We start from the raw sequence: 21,652 nt of genomic DNA on the forward strand, positions 1-21,652 counted from the left end.
CACTCATGAAAACTAAGCGTGAGAGAAGAAAGAACCCCAATAAATGTAGTTCATTATTCATTTCACTTAATTGCTCTGGAAAATAAGTGCCTTTGAACTTACTAAGCCATTAGCAGAAGACACTCAACCCCTGTCTTAAAGAAAAGGGTGATTAATACTTAAGTGTTTCCTTGCATCCTGAAGACATCATATGAAATGATGATCCCACCACTGGGAGCTTTCACCACTGGACAGCAATCGAACCATTTCAAAGGATCAGGTGGGAATGAGGAAAAGACATGTTTCCCGGAATTCAGAGTTAAAATAAGGTTTTTATTTTGCAATTAGTCTGCAATATACTAATAGACTCTGTGAAAGAATATTTAAGGTACAAATAAATTCAATTATCTTTAGCTGTTACATCTCCTGTCAACTCACTTTGCTTCCTGTGAGGAAAGATTTGTCCTTCTGCTCACTCTGTCTTCACCACTTACTCTGGTCTACCTTTGCCATTCTCCACGTGCTGGGGTAGACATGATGCTCAGGACATACAGATCTTCTCAGACAGAGTTGTGACCTGGACCCTTGAAATAACACTTCTCACATTCTGTAAGCAAGACGCAACTGCAGAAGCCAAAACACTACATATCATTATCCTATGTTATTTTTAAAATCTGGGACACATTGTTATAATGAAGATATTCCAAGTTACTGGTGAATCTAGACTTTGAAGAATATTTGTTTTCAAATCAATGTAAAATTAAGGAAAGTGCCTTACTATTTCATATCAATCTCAAAGCCATTGTCAGTAGGAAAAAACTTTTGCCCTTTATATGGGACTGTTATCTGTATGAAGCTAAGAAGATAGTTTTAAACTATTAAATTTGATTCCTGATATCACAAGTCTGGTTTCATATTCTTTAATTTTTCCAGGTGATTTAACTGAAGCTACTTTAAATCTTTTTTAATTAGCAATGAATTAACATGTCTTTTGGTCCATAAAATCTGAATTTGGATCTGAGTATCTTTAAAATTCTAGGAAAATTAGAACTACTCTTCTATTTCTGTGTTAAGAATTTTTCAATCAATCTAGATCAATACAAAATACTTCTTGATTATTTGTCAAATCTATAATTTGTAGACACAACACATGTATCTTAGGGAAACTAAGTCATATATAGAAGTTTTTGCAGAAATGTAAGTTTTCCAATGTGTTACAAATAACACAAGTCCACTGTGTAATATCATTGTTACTACAGAGTTTATAAGAAGGAAAAAATATTGAATAGCTATTTATGGTATTAAAATATTTCATGCAGCATTTGACAGTCCACATTCACTTTTGGTTTACTAGAAAGCAAACCAGTGCACAACACAGGAATGTTCAGGGACATTTACTGGTACTGCAGGGCAGCATTTAGAGAACTGCGATCCATGTGTATAATTAATAATGTAATTTCATTGTTTTATTTCCATTAGTAGAAACATTGATGTAGACCATCTATACTAAGTGTAGCTTAATTGGTGAATTACTTTTCTGAATACAAAATATGTGACTTAATAAGTATCTGAAAGAAGATGGAAAAAGACCTAATATGCAGCCCAGTTTTGTTCTTTTTCTGTGTTAAGTATTGATCTGTTTGAATCTCAGTGTAGTATAAAGGCATAAACCGACACTTTTTGACCACTGCTTACATTAAGAAGTTCATGAGGCTCTGAGTATGAAAACCATGAATTTTCTCCAGAAAAAAATCATAGAATGACAGAATCGTTCCACTGCTCATATCAGGGTCACCTACAGCAGGTTGCTCAGGACTGTGACCAGTTAGGTTTTGAATATCCCCAGGGATGGAAACTCCACAGCCTCTTTGGGCAACCTGTACCAGTGTTTCACCATGCTCGCAGTGAAAAAAATTTCCTTACATCTAAATGGAATTTCCTGTATTACAACTTGTATTTGAGATAGTCCAATAAAATATGGAATGTAGAAAGACTATAGTGTAAGAGGAAGTGGGTTTTGGACCAAGATATAAGAGGTTTGGAAAACTATAATCATATCTGTGATTCGATCCAAATGTCTACTTAGGTTTTTTTAGATATTTCTACAAGGTCCATTATAATGTATTCTAAGTGTATGCATGTCTTCACTATCCTAAAAGTCAGGTCCCTCCTTTCCTCCAAATCCCAATCTCTTCATCATACACTCTGTGTAAAACTTTACACCCAAGCTCTCTTTCCCAGTAAAGTGGTTAGACTTTTCTGGGATTAAATTTGGTTGCAGTTCTGAGAACATTTGCTCAGGCGGGCTGTAAAACACTTCTCACATTATTTCAAGCATTTTGAGCTGAGAAAACAAACAAACAAACAAAAAAGCCAGACAACCAATCGACTAGAACAAACAAATAAAACCCCCACAGGTGTGCAAGCAGAAATCTGGCTGAAGTAGTATGCAGTTTAGATCCAACCAGTTTGCTCTTGAAGCAGTTAGCTGTAATCTAAATGGACATGTGCTGTTCAGAATGACATAGCTTGGGGATCAAGGACTGGTATGAGCATCCTAAGCAGTGTAGGTCTAGGTATAGAAATCTTAGATGTCAAGAAAGCTTTGAGATTTGGCATTTTTTCTCTTCTGAGAGTACTAATGCCTGCTGAAACCAAAGAGATCAACTTGTATTTGGCTACAGAGCATCAGGCCCAAATGGCATGAGGGTAATGTCCTTTGTGTAAATTGGCACATCCTTGCAGGGTGTATGACTGAGGTAGCAATACAGTATGAAAGAGAAAGATTGCAGAGGAACTGTTTTGAGATATAATTCAAGATTACTCTGTTCCTATGTTTCTTATCACCATTCCTGCAGATATCCTATTTAATAAATTGTTGTTTTATGCAATGATTTTTTTAATGTCTTTTTTACCTGAGTAACATTGCCAGTATAATATTGTTAGGTTTCAAAGAATCTAGGAACCAACAGTTATTAGCTGTGGTTATAACTGTTATATAGTTACTATAACTATATATATAGTTATATATAGTTATATATATAACAGTTATATATACTGTTATAAGCAAAACATGGACTTTGCTGTCAAAGCCAGGTGGGTTTTCATCTGAGAGCCATTCACATGCTTGAACTGTCCCAGGATAAAGATACTGTGAAAAAGAGACACTGCAGTTCCACCACAAGACAAGATCACTAGTGTTACACTATACTTCAAACTCATGTTGTCTGACTGACTGTAAAAAAAATGAAACCAAACTTTCACAGCAGTTTTGAGAGCAAGGTAATATGTTAATTCCTCCAAGTGAAAAACACATACCTTTTGAGCAGTGAGCCCAAGGCTAAGAAGTCTGCAAGGTCTCAGAAGAGATACACTTACAAAGTCATTGCAGTACGTCTCAGGTGATAACATACCCTTCTCTAATCCCTGAACTCTGCTGCTTCAGAAACTTTTTTCCAGATATGAGAGATGAGTGAGATTGAGAATCAGGTGAGATTGTCACCTGAGAAGTGTTGCAATGGCCTGTTGTTCCTAAACCTGGAATCTTTCAACCTTACCTTCCACACCTGTTTGAGGCACCTAAGATAGGGACGGAGCTCCTTTGGGCTGAGAGGAGTCAGTGGAGGGAAGCAGTCAGCTGGAGATTTTACCCTCTGCCTCGCTCTCTTGTAAGTGGTTTTCTCTTTCACTTTGCTGCAAGAAAAGCAAACAAAGCTTTGAATGGATTCCCCCTATATATAACAGTTATATATACTGTTATAAGCAAAACATGGACTTTGCTGTCAAAGCCAGGTGGGTTTTCATCTGAGAGCCATTCACATGCTTGAACTGTCCCAGGATAAAGATACTGTGAAAAAGAGACACTGCAGTTCCACCACAAGACAAGATCACTAGTGTTACACTATACTTCAAACTCATGTTGTCTGACTGACTGTAAAAAAAATGAAACCAAACTTTCACAGCAGTTTTGAGAGCAAGGTAATATGTTAATTCCTCCAAGTGAAAAACACATACCTTTTGAGCAGTGAGCCCAAGGCTAAGAAGTCTGCAAGGTCTCAGAAGAGATACACTTACAAAGTCATTGCAGTACGTCTCAGGTGATAACATACCCTTCTCTAATCCCTGAACTCTGCTGCTTCAGAAACTTTTTTCCAGATATGAGAGATGAGTGAGATTGAGAATCAGGTGAGATTGTCACCTGAGAAGTGTTGCAATGGCCTGTTGTTCCTAAACCTGGAATCTTTCAACCTTACCTTCCACACCTGTTTGAGGCACCTAAGATAGGGACGGAGCTCCTTTGGGCTGAGAGGAGTCAGTGGAGGGAAGCAGTCAGCTGGAGATTTTACCCTCTGCCTCGCTCTCTTGTAAGTGGTTTTCTCTTTCACTTTGCCTTTATGGGGTGAGTGGGGAACCTCAGTTAAGTGTCTAAAATTAAATGCAAGAAAGCAAACAAAGCTTTGAATGGATTCCCCCCAAACAAGTGTGTTCTGTATTATAATCTGTCCATTCTTTCTGGATTGACAGTTTTCTAAAATTACCTGTATGTTATCCCCAAAGCGAGAAAGTCAACCAACCAGCAAAGTGGCAGTGTCGAAAGAACTTTAGGGAAACACAATCAGTTTGCACCCTTTTACCAAAAAGATGTTTTTTCCTAAATTCGAAGCAAAAGAAACTCTCAGACTTTTTAACCAAGTAATTTTGAACTAAAATCAAAATTTTGAAAAAATTGAGCTTGTGAAGAAATTGTGTTTTTTTGCTAATGACATAACAAGACAGACGCTTCAGACAGGCACTCGTATTGTGATTGCTAACTTCTAATGAAATTGTATTAAAAATTTTTAAAAAATTGAGCTTGTGGAGAAATTGTGGTTTTTTGCTAATGACATAACAAGACAGACACTTCAGACAGGCACTCGTATTGTGATTGCTAACTTCTAATGAAATTGTATTGGAACTATATGTTTATTGGCAATTGTAAAGTTTTTGCTTGCAGGAGGAATAACCTGTGGCATTTACTTCTGAGAAAAGAAAGGTGAGTGAAGGACATCAACTTTTTAAAAATGAAAATTATCTTGTTACCCTTGTATTCTAATTACATGCTATCATGAACAAAAATTAGGGATTGCCAGATCCTTTCTGTTTCCTTTCCTTAACTCAGACTGCAGATCAGCATCAGTTAAAATTTATTCCCTTTCTTGGGATAGCAGATGCAAAAGGTGTTATTGCCTGCTCCAGCTTTAACAGCCAGAGTAAAATCAACAGCTCAGTCCTGTCCCAGTGAAAACAGGGAGTTTTTTCAATCACATGTGTAGGCTCTAGATGGTGATTAGGATCCACATATATCCCAGTCTGATCTATACCTCTCCTGAAACAATCCCTGTGACCTATGGATCTTCTAGTGCTATGCTGAAATCATGGCAATATCTCACTTCTAACTCCATGTAGAATCAAATCAAAAACTGCACAAAGCAGAGAGCAACACAAAATCAAAACAACTCTGGAAGCCATCTAGCTCTATAACTAGCTGAGTTTTGAAATGTTTGATAAATAACAGGGAGAAATTCTGCTTGCCTAAAAGACCCGAAAAGGTTATGAGTTTGAAGTGCTATGTAAGAAGTTCAATTTCTTGAACATTTTTGAGTATTTCTTTCACTTAAGCTCAGTTCCTGAAATACAGTATATACAGTGGAATTCTAAAAAGGACTAGATGTTTATACATAAACTAAGAACAATTCTAGGTTAGTATCATGTATGGGCTGAGTGTCTAAAAGTTAGTTACAAGGAAGTGCAGGAACTTCACCACATTCACTAAAACCCACTTGCATCCTTCGCCTTTAAGCAGAACAAGAATTCAAAAGGCGAAAATTCAAGGAAACTCAATTCTCAGCTTTCCATAACTCTGCAGAATGAAGCATCCAGGAAAGTTTATCACGGGCATTTCAAAGGACTCAGAAATGCACATTCATATGTTGCTTGGATTTCAACCACACCCTGAGATCCTCACACAAAATTGGTGTCCTGTTGTGTCTGGTATTGAAGAACCTCACAGGAAGGTATAGCTCATATACTGTATGGCTCTGTCTGTCCAGTCTGTAATTAACTTTTCAACTCATCTACTAACACTTATTAAATCAAGGTGTTGTTGATTTCTACATGTTTTTTGAATTGCTAGATTGCAGCAATGGTTGTGTGAAAGAAATCCTAAAAGAAAATGAAGCCAAATGTCCTCTCGAGCTCATTATTGAACCTCAGAGTAACTCTAAAAGCTTTAACAGCCAGCAGAAAAATGATGTCCTAATATTCCGTGTTCCCTTTATCAGGTCTCTGTAGCTACTTACAAGCCTTTGGAAGGATGCATCATTATTACTTATTATTTAGATTTCAGAAGAATCCATAATGTGCTAAATGCTTCTACAGTACAGATGAAAACACAGTCTTTTCCAAAAATGGGAAAGATCTGAGACAAGATGAAGGAAACAGAGGGAGATACTTATTTTTAGATAGCTCTACTCCTAACTTAGACAACCTTTTTTCTTCCACAAAGAACCTGAGATACAGTTTCACTGGGCCCTTTTTCACTTATATTCGATCTCTTTTTTCAACTCGCGTTCACTCATGGGGTAAATGAGACCGATAAGCAAAATGGATTAAATAGCGTGGTCTGAACTCCACTGAAATCAATAAAAGACTTTCTGCTAACTTCAGCCAGCTAAAAAAGTGTGCTTTAATCAGCCAGGTGCATTTAAGTGTCACCATTTCCTTTAAATTAATTTTAAATACAGATAAAGAAAATTATCATAATTGGCCCAGATTCTATTTCTGGGACATCCAATCTTGGAACACTACAGCCTGAAATACCTCCTTAAAAAAAGATGAGCTTTTTGTACATAGGAGAGAAATGGGAGTCAGACAAACATATAGCTCTGCTTAAACTATTAAACTTTGTTCAATAATATTATCTATCGGTATCTCTGATTTCTTCAGGCTATAAACTCCTTGTCCCCATATGCTTCCATAGTAATTAGCACTTTTTGACACTTTGAATTATTATTACTATTGTTGTTATTAATATTAATTTCAAATGGTGGCAAGACAAATTAGGTGTCCTTTACACAGAAGGTGAGGAGTATGTTTTGACTGTCATCAGTGGGACCTTTTGCTATGTTTGTGATCTGAAGTGTATTGTTGATACCAGCACAAATATTGATACCAATACTGCTGATAATTGTTGTGATGGCCAAGTGTCCCATTTGGCAAGTGCTAGCAGATCTCAGCTCCGCACTTAGAAGTGCATGTTATTTAATCTGTATTATTTCATGCACTATGTGAGGCTGTAGAATTGTAACTGAATTGTATGGAGAACACGTCCTTCATCTCCGGGTGCATTCTAATTCTGTAGAAATTCCCCAAAAGACAGAAAGTAATTTTAATATCCTTAGGAATAAGTGAATTTCTGAATGAATAGAATGAGTAGAATTGCAGGACATCGCTTCTTGTTCCCACTCAATAAAAAAGAGTCAGAAACTCAAATGGACTGGATGTTTGACCTCTTCCTCCCCTGATGGGAAGTACTTTAGCCCAGGCACTCTGTGGAATTAGGTGTATTTTATTAGAAACATCAGGGAAAACAGATACCTGTTTGAAATCTGAATCACGTCTGACAGATTTTCCTCTGAACCAAAAGGTGTGTTTAAAATACAGTACTTCCTTTTTTCCTTAAGGCAACAGGAGACCACTGATATCTGGTTTTTTTCTTTTCTCATTTTGTGTACAGACAATGATATTTTTCCTCACTCTGCTTCTAGAAAAAAGAGTTCCTGTATGTGTTCCTTTCAAACCATGGCCACGATGACTGATGACTTCTCATTCTGTAGATAACATGCATAGACTCACATACCTATTAGATACCAGAATAAAATTCTATGAATAATATTTTTTCCTTCTTGTAACTCATAAGACCAACAACTATGATTTTGCATATGGAAGTGTAAGAAATATATTTCCTTTTCTTCTTTCATTTGTGCTCCTCATCTCCCTTTGCTGTGGTGGGACAGGCACAAAAGCCTGAAAGCGCAATACAGTCCCTTTTGCACTCTTTTCTGTCCTGCTATACAAAAGATTTTGCAGATGCACCTTGAATCCTGTGTCTATCTCATCTGAGGATAAATCCACAGCTGGGATACTATGATACTTACAGATCAAGAGAAATTGGATGTACTATATATGGAATATAGGGGATAGAACGGTATTAACACATTGTCACTGTCAGTATCCTTGCCCGCTTGAATAGACAGTGTCAATGTCTATCTGGGGATGAGCGGATGGTGGGTGTGCAGATGATGGTTCAGGCTTATGTGCACAAAACAAAGAATCACATAATGGTAGGGGTTGTAAGGGACCTCTGGAGATCATCTAGTCAAACCTCTCTGTCAAAGCAGATTCACCTAGAGCAGGTTGAACAGGAACACATACAGGCAAGTTTTTAATATCTCCAGAGGAGACCTCGCAACCTCTCTGGGCACCTTTTATTCCATGTTTCAGTCTCACCTCTAGTCTGCCAGCATGTGTGTTGCTGTAGCTTCTGACACATCTTTCCCCTTAGATGATTTTCCTGTACAAGGTTATGCTGCTGCTGTTCAAAAAGACATTGCAGAGAGATGCTTTCACTTTTTCTGGAGTCCCATCTTTGTGTATATTTTCTCTTAGAGTCCTCACAAACTGTAGTAAAGGACAGCAATTTCCACAAAAACTTGCTCACGAAGGAGGTCACCCTGGAAACAGGGGGCAGTGTCATTTTTATCCCTACCTAGCACTGCAGTCTCATAGGGGCTCCAGTCAGGCTCTGTCATTGCATAGAGAGCTGACAACCATTCAGTAAATTTATGCTCAAATAGAAGATGACTGTTGAAGTTGCCAGGATTCATTCATGGGAGATCTGGTGGTCAGTCTCGGATTTGTCCTTTGATGAGACAAACCAGCTCCAGCCAGGATCTGGGCATTTGATTCGTAACTGTTCAAAGCTAGCCCGCAGTGGGAAATCCACCCACAACTTCTTCACCACCGCTTTTTAGGCTACAAGTGTTGTCTTTAACAGCACTGAAGGAACTGTTGTGCTAAACAGCATGGCATTAAACAGAAGTTTATTATTTAAAGACGCCTGTGTGATAAGCTGCAGGCAAGGGCTTTGCCAGTCGTTTCTGGTGTTCCCGTGATCTAGCAGCAATATAACCCTGTAGAGACACATCCCATAGACAAGTATTGAATTACCCTACTACCGTGTGCTTTCTTAATGAAACATTAGCACCTTTGAGACTTGACAAGTTTCATCCATGATTACTTCAGCACAGGTATTATGAAGAAAGCAAGCTGAAAGACAGAAATATGTTTTGATATTTATTTTAATTCCAGAATAACATATCTGTTCTAATTAGAGAGGTAGCTTCCAGGCAGATGTTCAAATCACGTGGGAATTTGTATGTCAAATGCAAGATTAATGGGCTCACATGCTAATGAAGCACTCTTTCACTTTCCACGCCAGAGAATAAAAGCACCAGCCCTTCAGTGGTGAAGCTGAAGCTACATCCTTCCTTAGCTGCAAAGGTTTATTCCTGTGGGATTCTTCAGAGATTATTTCACTGATTCATCGAACGATCTTTTTAGCCTTATCCCTTTCATGCTATAGTAAAGGCCTTTGCCCTTTTCTCCTCACATAGGCAAAACTCATAATTTGCATGTCTAGGTTATATAGTAGAATTGCTCTGCGAAGTATTTTCATCCTGCTTCTGATGAGGCACTATACAGAAAACACTTCCCCTAAACAAATGAGTACTGGCTTGGTTATGAGAAGTGACATTTCAGTCTGCCCCGGATAATAGACCAAGAGTCAATTTAGTGTCAAAAAATAGCAAGTTGCCCGTCTATATGAAAGGTTTTTGGTTTTGTTTTCTTTCAGTGGTAGGCAAGCTGACTGAGATTCTATCTCCACCATGAAAAAGGCCTTTATTTTGTGTTATTAAATGAAAGCTGAGCTTATCACTGACATCACAGGCTAGTCCTAATAGCTTTTACAATGGCCCTAATGGCCAGCCTGAGAGACTCCCTGGGCCACATTCTCAGGCTGTATAAACTAACAAACAACTGGACCCTCCGTTTTTAGTACTTCCTTTCCCCCATGTGTCATTTTCCACCCAGTAGTAAGATACAGTTGTTTCCTGTGTCTGAAATTTGGCCTCACAATTTTCATACAATTAATCAATTTTATACAAGTTCCTACTTGAAATCTCAAACCTCTAGGTTCAGAAGGTCGGGTGCAAACTGTTCATGAGTATAGCCTGATCTTCTCAGCCATCTTTGCCTATGCTTGTGTGTATGGCTGTGCCTGAGGGTGATTTAGGAATTCCCTCTACCAGCTTGTCATTGGTTTTGTAGAACCCAAATTACCTTCATTTTCTTTGAATTTTATGGAAAGGAAATAAAACATCATAAAATATTGTTCCCAAAAGGGCAGTTGTGTAGTATAATCTGCATTTCTCTTCTATTTCAGGCTGCCTCAAGAGGACACTGTGTTGCCAAGGTTATACAGCTATAATCATCATGTATTTATGCAAAATAAGAACTATGTAATAGTGCAGCATTAAACATGATGAGATTATTAAAAGGAAAATACAGATGAACATAAGCCTTTTCTTCTAATACTTCCTTTTATAGGTGTTTGAATCGGAGCTTTAGTCAAACACCTGCATATATCCATATCTTCATACTTTACCAGTCTCGATAGACTAAGACAATTAGTGTCTCTGTACATTTATTAAATACACTGATTTTCAGGTCACAAAATGTTCTTCATAAGAAACTGTCTTCAAATAAGCTGTAAAGGATCTGTATTTTGTAAACAGAAGTGCTTGAGCACTGGATGGTTTATAGCTGGAACCACCCACACCACAACTATTAGCTATTCGGATGTATTAACTGCTGTGTGTGGTGCCTCCTAACAAGCACCACATGCCCTTAGCTCCCAATCAGTCACAGAACTGAGCCCAATTTGCTATCTTAAGCCCTAAAAGTCCTTCCTGTATGGAGCAGAATGAGGATCAGGCTGCCAGATTCACTAGTTCCCATCTATCCTTGCTCCAGGGACAGGGAAACACCCCTCTCTGGATGTGGACACAGGTCCACACCACTCTTTAGTCTATACAATGGAGGGTCATTTTGCTGCCTTGCCCATGTAGGAACACAACAACATGTAGCATGTAGGAACACAAGGCCATCTCCAGATTTATATGGTTTTACAGTGATGTAAGACATTGGAGCAGATGCTCTGGATCAGGTCCACACCTATCCAGTAGGATAGAGTGCACCCTCAGCAAGTTTGCTGATAACACCAAGCTGTGTGGCGCGGTTGACCCGCTGGAGGAAAGGGATGCCAGAGGAACCTTGACAGGCTTGAGAGGTGGGCCTGTGTGAACCTCATGAAGTTGAACCAAGCCAAGTGCAAGATCCTGCACCTGGGTCACAACAATCCCAGGCACAAATATAGGTTGGGTGGAGAATGAATCGAGAGCAGCCCTGAGGGGAAGGACTTGGGGGTGTTGGTGGATGAGAAGCTCGACATAAGCTGGCAATGTGCGCTGACAGCCCATAAAGCCAACTGCAACCTGGCTGCATCCAAAGAAGTGTGGCCAGCAGGTCCAGGGAGGCAATTCTTCTCAAGTGAGCCCCCGCCCAGAGTACTGTGTTCAGCTTTGGAGTCCTCAGCACAAGAAGGGCATGGACCTGTTGGAACGAGTCCAGCGGAGAGCCACAAAAATGATCAGAGGGATGGAGCACCTCTCTTATGAAGACAGGTTGAGAGAGTTGGGGTTGTTCAGCCTGGAGAAGAAAAGGCTCCAGTAAGACCTTATAGCAGCCTTCCAATAGCTAAAGGGGACCTCCAGGAGAGATGGGGAGGGGTTCTTTATCAGGGAGTGTAGCGATAGGATGAGGGGTAACGGTTTTAAACTGAAAGAGGGGAGATTTAGATTAGATAATAGGAAGAAATTCTTGAGTGTGGGGGTGGTGAGACACTGGAACTGGTTACCAGGGGAAGTTGTTGAGGCCCCATCACTGGAGGTGTCCAAGACGAGGCTGGATGGGGCTTTGAGCAACCTGGTCTAGTGGGAGGTGTCCCTGCCCAGGGCAAGGGGATTGGAACTTGATGATCTTTAAGGTCCTTTACAACCTGAACCATTCTATGATTCCATGATATTATCCAGCCTGGTATCCCATTTCTGGCAGTGATGAAGGTGAGTACTTGGGGAGGTATGGAAGAAGGTGGAGGCAAACACAGATATTTCCCCAAACAGCCTCCACTAGTTGAACTGCAAGGGCCTCCTGTGCCAAGTTTGCTTTCTAGGTGTTTCCATTCATAGATTTATCTTCCTTGTTCACTCTCCCCTTGAATCAAAGTGAGCTTTGAGCACCCATAGCACCCTGTAGCAGCAAGTTCCCCACCTTGGTTACACAGGCTGTGAAAAAGAACTTTCTTTTGTTTGTATTCAGCTTACATCTTGCTTCTCTAAAATTTTTCATTTGCTGGCAATTTTTGAGATAGGGAAGATCAGAACTGCCTGTGTAAGGAGAATATAAAATCTGCCATGCCTCAGTGTTCCTGAGAACAGAAAGAGAGGAATCAGCCCTTGCACAAGTCCCAACATCTTCATACAGGTTCTATCAGAATTTGTTATCTTATGTTCCCAAAAGCAGTAGTTGTGCAACAGATTTGGTTGCCTTTCAGTCAGGTGTAACATGATTCCTGAATGTATATTACTCCACACACCCAAGAAACCAGGCTGAGAGTCCACATTATAATTTTTCAAGTTGCAAAGCTAGTTTAGAGCAATCTTCCCCTCCTATGTTGGTACTCAGATGTGGCAATTCAACTGTCTGGGTGACCATACTCAGAACTGGTTCAGTGAAATGATCTAAGCTAACAGACACTCTCTCCCACCCTTCCTAAAATGTTGCTTTTCTTTGTTTATTAACCTGCATCGCTCCAGCTGTCAGCAGTGATACCAACAAGTGAATTACCCTTGCTGAAGGACTGATAAGCTTCCCCCACCAGCGGTGGGGAAGCAGAGAAAGGAATGAGCAGGTGAGAGCAAAAAAGGGGATGAAACTCCTTACATTGGCTTTCCACCAGCAAAATCCTCATGTGAAACCATGGTTTCAGAGCTGATGAGTAGCTGCGCTGATTTCGTCAGTTGTGCTTTTCTCAGGGAGGGATTCTGCAGGTGGAAGGGATTTGGAGGGGGGGAGGTTCCTGGGTGGAAAGGTTTTACATTTGTGCAGACAATGATGCTCTGAATTGTTTGTGATTTCTTGGGATAGGACCACTGCCTGAAACATCTGTTTTGCAACACACTTACACTCTCCTCCTCTTAAAAATAAAAATAAATGAACAGGTTGAGAGATAGAGCATAGAAGGATGGACAAAGAGGGGATGTTAATGACCAGTGCAGGGGGAGGTTGTTCCTGCAACTGGGACAACAAGCAGAGTTTTCAAAGTGTAAGTCAGGAAGTTTAAGAAGCAAAGATTGGAGAAAGCAGAATAGGAAAAAGCAATTCCAAGCTCCCAGTGACACATTTAAATAGGTTCTGCCCTCCTTAAAGTCCGGATTTGCTGCAGTTTACATCACTAATCCTTGCATTCCTCACATGCCAGTCAGGCCTCTTAAGGGGGCACTTGGGCAGGGAAGTGGTCTGTGCCTTGCCATTCCCCTGCATGATAAGCAGAAAGTGCTTGCACAGATATTGTGTCCAATGTGCCTTTACAGCTGTCGGACAAACAGCAGCATGTTCTCAACCCAATGCGCTCAGCCAGGTCTTCTCCCAGTGCCAGTCTGTACCTCACCTGAGACCAGTCTACGCCAGGGAGAATCTGACCAGATATTTTTCCACTTCCCTCTGAAAGCCTTCAGTACAGAAGTAACACGTTGAAACATTTCGCACTCAGAAGATGACTGAGCTGTTTGTTGGCATTTTTAATTAAAATTTCTGTCAGAATTTAATCTATTTTTAAACTTTTTTTTTTTTTGGTATTTGCATGTATATCATGAATTGCATGTTTTTCTGAAGTAAAAACAAAGTCATGGAAGTGCTAGCTCACGATTTATTTCAGTACAAAAGCTCTCAGTATAAGCATGTACAGAATCAATTTATCTATATGAATATTCTTATGTTTATAGCACACATTATCAACAGAAATAAAAGCAAGACCACTTAATGACTGTCTTAACACCCGTTTATAACCCAGCAAGCTAAAACCACAGTGAATTTGATTTGTTAAGATATTTCAATAACCAAACATTTTCCTTCCAAGCACATGTTCTTTGAGGAAATATATCAGGTTAAAAGAGTTTATGTTAAAAAAAGACATCTTAAGCAAAGGTTAAAAATTACACCATGAAAAATGAGATCTTTCTGCAGACCAGGTAACTAAATATCAGAGGAACATGTTATCTTCATGGAGAAAATCTGAGTTTTAAGTGAAACCAGAGGGGAACGGGTCACTCCGCGTGACCCTGCAGGCATGCTAAACAAGCCTAACTCCATTTCAGAATCCGTCATTGACTGCTGCAGCGAGGTGCTTGAAATGGGGCTGTGTAGCTCGACAGTATTGTTTTCCGTCTCCATTTTTCACAGGGAGCCCAGATGAAACCTCAACACAGAGAAAAATAAGTATTTGCACTTAGATTTTTTTTTTTTTCTTCCTCTGGAGTCAACTATTTGAAGGTTTGCTCTTTTGATAAATCAGTGCAGCCACTGTACCTTAGAATCTGCTTGTGCTGATTAGTTCAATTAGATCTAAAAGTCTGCATTAGGTATTGTAGTTAGTAGATTTTAAATAATACATTTGGTCCTGTGTATTTTAATAACTGTGTTTCTTTATAACTGTTTATCAAGTTTATATTATATTTGAATTTCTGGTTTTTAGTGGTTGATTACATTTATTTCTTCATTTTTAAAGTTTATTTTAGTTGCTTATTTGTTAGTTATTTGCCTTTTTTTTCCCTTCTATTTTATGTCAAGTCTGTCTGGAGTTTAAGGAAAGAATCTTTTAAAGGCAGTTTTTGTGTCTTGAAATACCTATTGTATGTTAAACATTTATTTTATTTGTAGCTATCTGTGAGACTAAGGTAACACAATAAAAACATATACAATACCTGTCTGCAGTTTTCAAGAGTTCACTATCAGCTTTGCCAAGATTTCAAGGATTTCACTCTTCAGTTTTAATTTTTTTTTTTCCAAATAATTGTTTTACGAATGCAGTTAAAGACCGAAGGTGCTTTTAGCATATGGAAATGTTTGAAATTTAGAGGCACCCTGACATCTGTCTTTGGTGTATTTGGTTTGTGGAGAAAAGTTCTGAAAAGAGCGAGGGAAGGCGGGGGGTGAGAGCAGCGAGCTGGCATTGTGCACATGGGGGCATAGGCAAGGTCGGGCAGGAGTTCACATGGCCCAGCACCTAAGTTCATTGGAGAGGACTGCAACACTACTAGCAACTGTATTTGGTTAAATGTGCCACCAAGTTTTAGGGGAGCCTCTGTATCAGAATTCAAAGAAGTTGTTGCAGCTGCGGGAAGGTATTAACTCACTGCAGGAATGGGGTAAGACTAGCAAAAAATTGCCAAAAGGATTCTCTCGCTGTGATAATTTCATGATTTGCTTTGAGTGCTTTATTTTGTTACTCCAAGTCACTGCAAGCCTTTTGAAGCACATAGTATAAAAAAAAAAAAAAAAAAAAAAAAAAAAAAAAAATTTCCTAGAACTTTTTTTTTTTTTTTTTTTTTTTTTTTTTTTTTTTTAAAAAAAAAAAAAAAAAAAAAAAAAAAAAAAAAAAAAAAGCAGGCAAGCTAATTTGGATTCTGGTGACATAAAAAAAAATTGAGGTCTGTCCCGCTCTCTGCTCTGGCCCACGGATCCTAAAATCCTTGGTCCAAAAGCAGCCAAATGTCAGGTCTCGTAAGAAAGCCAGTTGCCAGATGTTGAAACAATTGATGGCCCAGATGACAGAGGTCGCCATTTGTTTTGGGCAGCTGTCCTTCAGCGAGCGGGTGCCCCGGAGGACTGTGGGCAGACGCCAGATGGCTGCGGGTGGGTGCTCCGGCTGCCCCAGGGCCATGGGCGCCTGGCAGGATCTGGGGGGATGCAGCAGATTCCCAGAAAGATAGCAGCCAGGGGAGGTGGGATTTAAATCAGGACCTTTGAAGTCAATACAAGTTAATACGAATGAATCTGAGGCCGAGTATAATGATTATTCCTGCAAGGGGACGGCAGCAGCAAAGTTAGGCCCCCACAGAACATCTAAATACCCAAATCATTAAGCTTTCCTGTGACCTGTATATCCTGGGTCAAATTCATACGGAGACTACAAAGCCCACAGGCTAAATTATATATTTGAGGACACAGCTAATCAGTCTCGCCTAATAAAACTACAAGAAAATGCATGCTCCAAGCTGACATCACCACAGACAAACAGCATGTAAAAGTGCACTGTAAAACAATGAGTCTAGTGCTCTCCAGCCTCAAACTGGGAAGACTGGAGGGGGATCTGATAGAGGAGCTGTAAAATCATTAGTAGAAAGGAGAAGGTGAATAGGAAACAATTGGTCACTGTCTTCCATACAAGAGCTAAGAGTCATCAAAGGAAACCAGCAGGACTCAGATTCATAATAAACAAAAGGAAAAAATCCCTCAAATGGCACAGGGGTAACCCATGGGACTGCTCGCTGCAGGATCGGGATGGGACTGGAGGTTTGCAAATGTTAGAAATGGAAAAATCCATGGCAGGCAAATCTGTCAAGGATGCCTGAACACAAAGATTCATGTGCTTCCTTTCTACTTACGTTCTTCTCCAGGTTATTTATTATAGATTCTGTCAGGCAGAGGCTGGTGGGCTTGGTAGATACTCGGTCTGGGCTATTACAGTCATTCTCACCTTCAGCATTGTATCACCACAGAAATATGGAGAGGGAACACTTTTTTTAAAAAAAGAGTCCCTATATGGTAGATTATCCAGATTAGTTCAATCTCAGGAAAATGTCATAATGCCTCATAGCTGACTTGTTGCGAAAGGTCTTTGGAAATGTGGTGATTTTCAGACCTGCTTTTCAGACTTGTTTTTCAGTTTTGCTCCCCTCCCAGCAGAAAACAGGCTGTTATGGAATTAACATAAGCTAATAGAGAACAGATTTGCTTTACTTCATTATCTTTTGTGGCAGCATAGAAGTAATCCATTGGCCATTAGAAGCCTCAGGTTGAAAAACAGCAGTTGCCATCTTTGGGAGGTGGACTGTAGTCCTGGTCCCCATTCTTGGATTCCTTTATTTTCCTGGGTAAAGCTGTACAGCTTAGCAGTCATGTGCCATAATCTCATGCCTGCTGCATGGCAGTTGCCAAGGAAACTTGCAGGCTGCACATGCTAGAAGTGATCCTGAGGGGATGTCAGCTACGATTGCCTTGGTGGAAGCTTTGCTTGGAGTGGAAGCTTACCCACGGTAGAGGCTGGGTTTCCCTTCCCAGATTAGGAAGTAAATGTTAGAATGTGTTTACAACAAATCACATATTTTCTAGACAGAGACCAGAAGGCAAGACTTCATAATAATTTAATTTCCTTAGTGTATTTTTTTTCCCAAACCATGTTCTATCTGTCTGTCTATTTCTGTAGCCTAATATTTGTGATCTGTGAAATCTTGATGTATCTCATTGACACTATTTTGTGAAGATTAATTTATATAAAATGAAAAAAAAACATGTAGGGAAAAAAGGGATTAGGAAAACATACATGAAGATACAAGCTGAATAAAATAACCTATTTCCCTAGGATGCATCAGCATTTGACAAAGGATATTCTGCTAAAAAGAAAAAATGTAGTTTAAAAGACAAGACAAAGGTCCAATCCCCTAACGAGGCAGGAGTAGCATCTGATATCCATATATTACATGTATCCAGTACCATCTGAGTACATTGAAGGTTATCAGGCTGCAGCTTTTCAACCTCTGAGATTAAACCTGTCTGTACCGCAGAGCCCTCTACCCCCCAAAGAGCATGCATTAGGTTTATAGGGGTATTTGTGGAAGTGTCTGTCCTTGTAGATACCATTCATCTACTCATTTGTCCTGGGGTTACACAGAACATGTATTTTGGGAGATTTTTCTTCCCCCCTCTCCTCCTCCCCCTTCTTTTGTTGTTGTTGTTGCTGTTGTTGCTTTTGTTTTTGAAATCATGGGCAAACACTGATTTTGCCCCCTTGTCAAGTTGAAGATATAACATGGTAAAATATACGGGACCATAACAAAGAGAACAGAGTGCATGTATCTTCTGGCTTCCAAATACTGGAGGAACGTTTGAAAAGAACCAGCATATCATTTGATAAAGATTTTTATTGTCCTTCAGGAACTGAATCTCAGACTGTAAAACATCAGAGTTTAAATCCAAACATTTCTTTCCACCATGTAATTTGGGACACTGAACAGAAAAGCTCAGCGATGGTGAGGCACTCAGGAACAGAAGGGAGAAGGTCAAAGCCTGTGTCTTCTTGTTCTAAAACAGAAAAGTAACAAAAAGTAAATAACCCCAGCCAACTCCCCGCTCCACATTAAAATACACAGAAGAGAAAATAAAGGTTGGAAGAACAGAAAGCTACTAGATGTTACCAGTTATTTTAGACTGTTTTAAATTAGATAGGAAATCAGTGCCATATTATCACACAAAATATACAGTAGAGGAGGAAACACAGAAACACTTCCCTAAATTTACCAAAATGCATTTGTTTCATAACAAAAATATGTATAAGGAGGAATGCGTATCCAATCTGGAAGAATGTTAGCATTTAACACTCTTTTCATCTTTGTGAAAATACTCCCCTTCTGGGACCTTGCCAAGAAAAAGAGATTTTGACATGCTGACTTCTTCCAGGGAGATACTTCATTTCTAAATCCAGCTTCAGCTATGTGTCTTTTTCTTCTGAATAGTAGCTAGTGTGTGATTTTGGGTTGCTTTTTTTTGTTTTTAAATGAAGGTCATTATTTGATTTTGGACAGGAACACTGTAATACAGTATCTGACACATTTAAATTCATCAGGTATCTGGTAGCTAGACAAGTATGGAGATTCTGCTCCTAATCTATAAAGACAGACAGAAAGCAACCTTCATTTATACGCCTATGCAACTTCAAAATGTAACATGGAACAGAAAAAAAAAGGAAAAAGTCTCCTTCATGCCATTTCCTCCCATTTACAACACCATGAGATCAAAAAAATAAATCGACAAACAGGAAGTTGCTTCGAAATTATAGCTCTTTCTATGAAGCTGACATTCTTGGTTGCCTGCTCTCTTTGAAGAAGAATAATTGAACAGGCTCTAGTTACAGGGGCCAACTCTTTTGAAAGCAGAGCTCTCTTGGTGAAGGTTATTCTTTACTCAGGGGTTAATCAGGGACCTGGATTTCTGTCTCTATAATACTGCTAGAAGGAAAGGATTGAAAACAAATTCCTCTCTTCAGAATTGCCCAAGATTTCAGTCTCCAATGTTGATTGGCACTGATAACAGCTTCTCTCTCTGTTTTTTTCTCTCGCTAATGAAACCATCACCAATTATCTTTTCTTTTTAACTATTTGCTAACAGCTTCTACCTCTAGATACTCTAATAACCTATAAAATGTCAAATACTTTGATCTCTAATTCAGCAAGTCGCCCTGACATGTGTGATCTTAAAGCCTGTGAGCTGGTAGTGCTTGTGGTGTGTTGGTGCTGTATAGTGTTACAGATGAAGACAATGGGAAAATCTGTATGCTTAAAGAGTCCTTCTCGGATTGCAGGCTGAGCCCAGATTTCTATTCCCTGGTTTATGGAAGGGGCTGGAAGTCAGCTTCCACTTCAGGCACCCAGTGTGATGGAAGCACTCATCCTACACAAAGACAAAGAAACGAGAAAAAACAACCAAGATGGATCAGACATAACCCAATAATTTGGTGGTAGAAAGTGGACCAAAATGGAATTGAAGGTACTGTAGGAAATTATGTGTGAAGGAAATCTGGCTTTCACTCTCATGAGTGAGGTGAAGAACACGCCGACACTGGCAATTTGAAATGAGCTGAGGATGCAGGAGAAATTGGTTCTTAACTCTAGGAGGCGGTGAAGAACACGCCGACACTGGCAATTTGAAATGAGCTGAGGATGCAGGAGAAATTGGTTCTTAACTGGGTCTTCTTGGTGTCTCCCAAGATGTCTGCACCTTCTTTAGTAAGACAGAAAACAGAATGTCAATATTTATATTTTTAAAAAAATTTTTAAAAGCACTGCCCTTGGAAAAAATTCATAGATGAGGCAACGTCCCAGCAGAGGTATTTCCCTGTCTAAAACCTACTCCCTGGAGCACTCTGCTCTCACCTTCCCTGCTCTAGGACTCGAGTAAAAGCATTCAGGCAACACTTGTCCAGGTAGTCAGGTAAAGCAGACTATTCCTGCTGTCATAGTTTTTCCTAATTCTATGTCTAAAAAAACCCCAACAAAACAAAACAAAATGACAAAAAGAAGAAAAAAAAAAGAAAAGAAAAAGGGAAAAAAAAGAAAAAGAAGTGAGTAAAGATAAGTCCTTGGTTCATCCTTGACAAATGCCCTTTCCTTTTTTGCCGCAGAGCTGCCCAGCTGCAGGTTGCCAGCTGAGTTTCTAACCAGCAGATGATTTGACTTGATCTGAGCTGGTGCAGTTATATCTGTCCAGCGCTTGCATTTGTCCAAATCATTTCATCTCATAAAACATGCTGGACACTGCTTATTTTAATTCAATACTTTCATAAATACTTCTTCTATTTCCAAGACAGTGGCTGCCTGGCTGGTTTTAGCCACTTTTATTCCTTTCTGTGTCACCAGACTTTTCTGCTTCTGGCTTGGAGACTTTCCCAAGGGTCTGTAGTGTTCCAAAGAGAGCAAGGAAATGAAAACACAAGAGCTCCAGTCAAGTGCAGTGATGCTACTGAAGTGCCTTATTCTGTGAGGGAGTACTGCAATACTTTGCTTTATGGCCCTGGTTTTATTCCGTGAGGTAGTTTCTTTCAGACACAGAGAAACTGAGGCAGAGAAATGGATCCCCCAGGTTACTGAGCGCTTAAAGGGAACAGGATAGCATTCCCAGCTTCCGCTGATCCTTGTCAAACTACTCAGCAGCATTGCAGGAGGACCTCAACATCTGAAGGAACAAGCCATGAGTGGCTTGTCCGAAGTCAGGGGAGCCAGCCTGAAAGCTGACGGTAGCGCCCCGGGGTTCCCGTCCCCAGCTGTCAGCATGGCTGCCAAGCTGTTCACACACATTACCTGTGGTTTGCCTCCTTCCATTCTTTCCCACTGTTTGTCAGCCCTCGTTTTTGACATCTCATTTAAAATTAGACCCAATTTTTGAAACCTGATCTACGTGAGCGCCGTTCGTTCGGCAGCTCCGGGAGCTGGAGTGAAAGTCTGCCTGCGAGGAAAAGCCGGTGGGACGGCAGCCAACTCTTGGGGGCTAGGAGGCTCGCAGATTTGTCCAGCATCCAGCTTTCTAGGATTGCATCCTCGGCGGAGCCCCCAGGTGCCGGCAGCGGTGCGGGAGCCCCCCGAGCGATGCTCCGGGGCCGTGCGCCACCTACCGCCCCCACCGC

This window comes from Calidris pugnax, unplaced genomic scaffold (assembly GCF_001431845.1).
Source record: "Calidris pugnax isolate Ruff unplaced genomic scaffold, ASM143184v1 scaffold171, whole genome shotgun sequence".
Classification (NCBI taxonomy): Eukaryota; Metazoa; Chordata; class Aves; order Charadriiformes; family Scolopacidae; genus Calidris; species Calidris pugnax.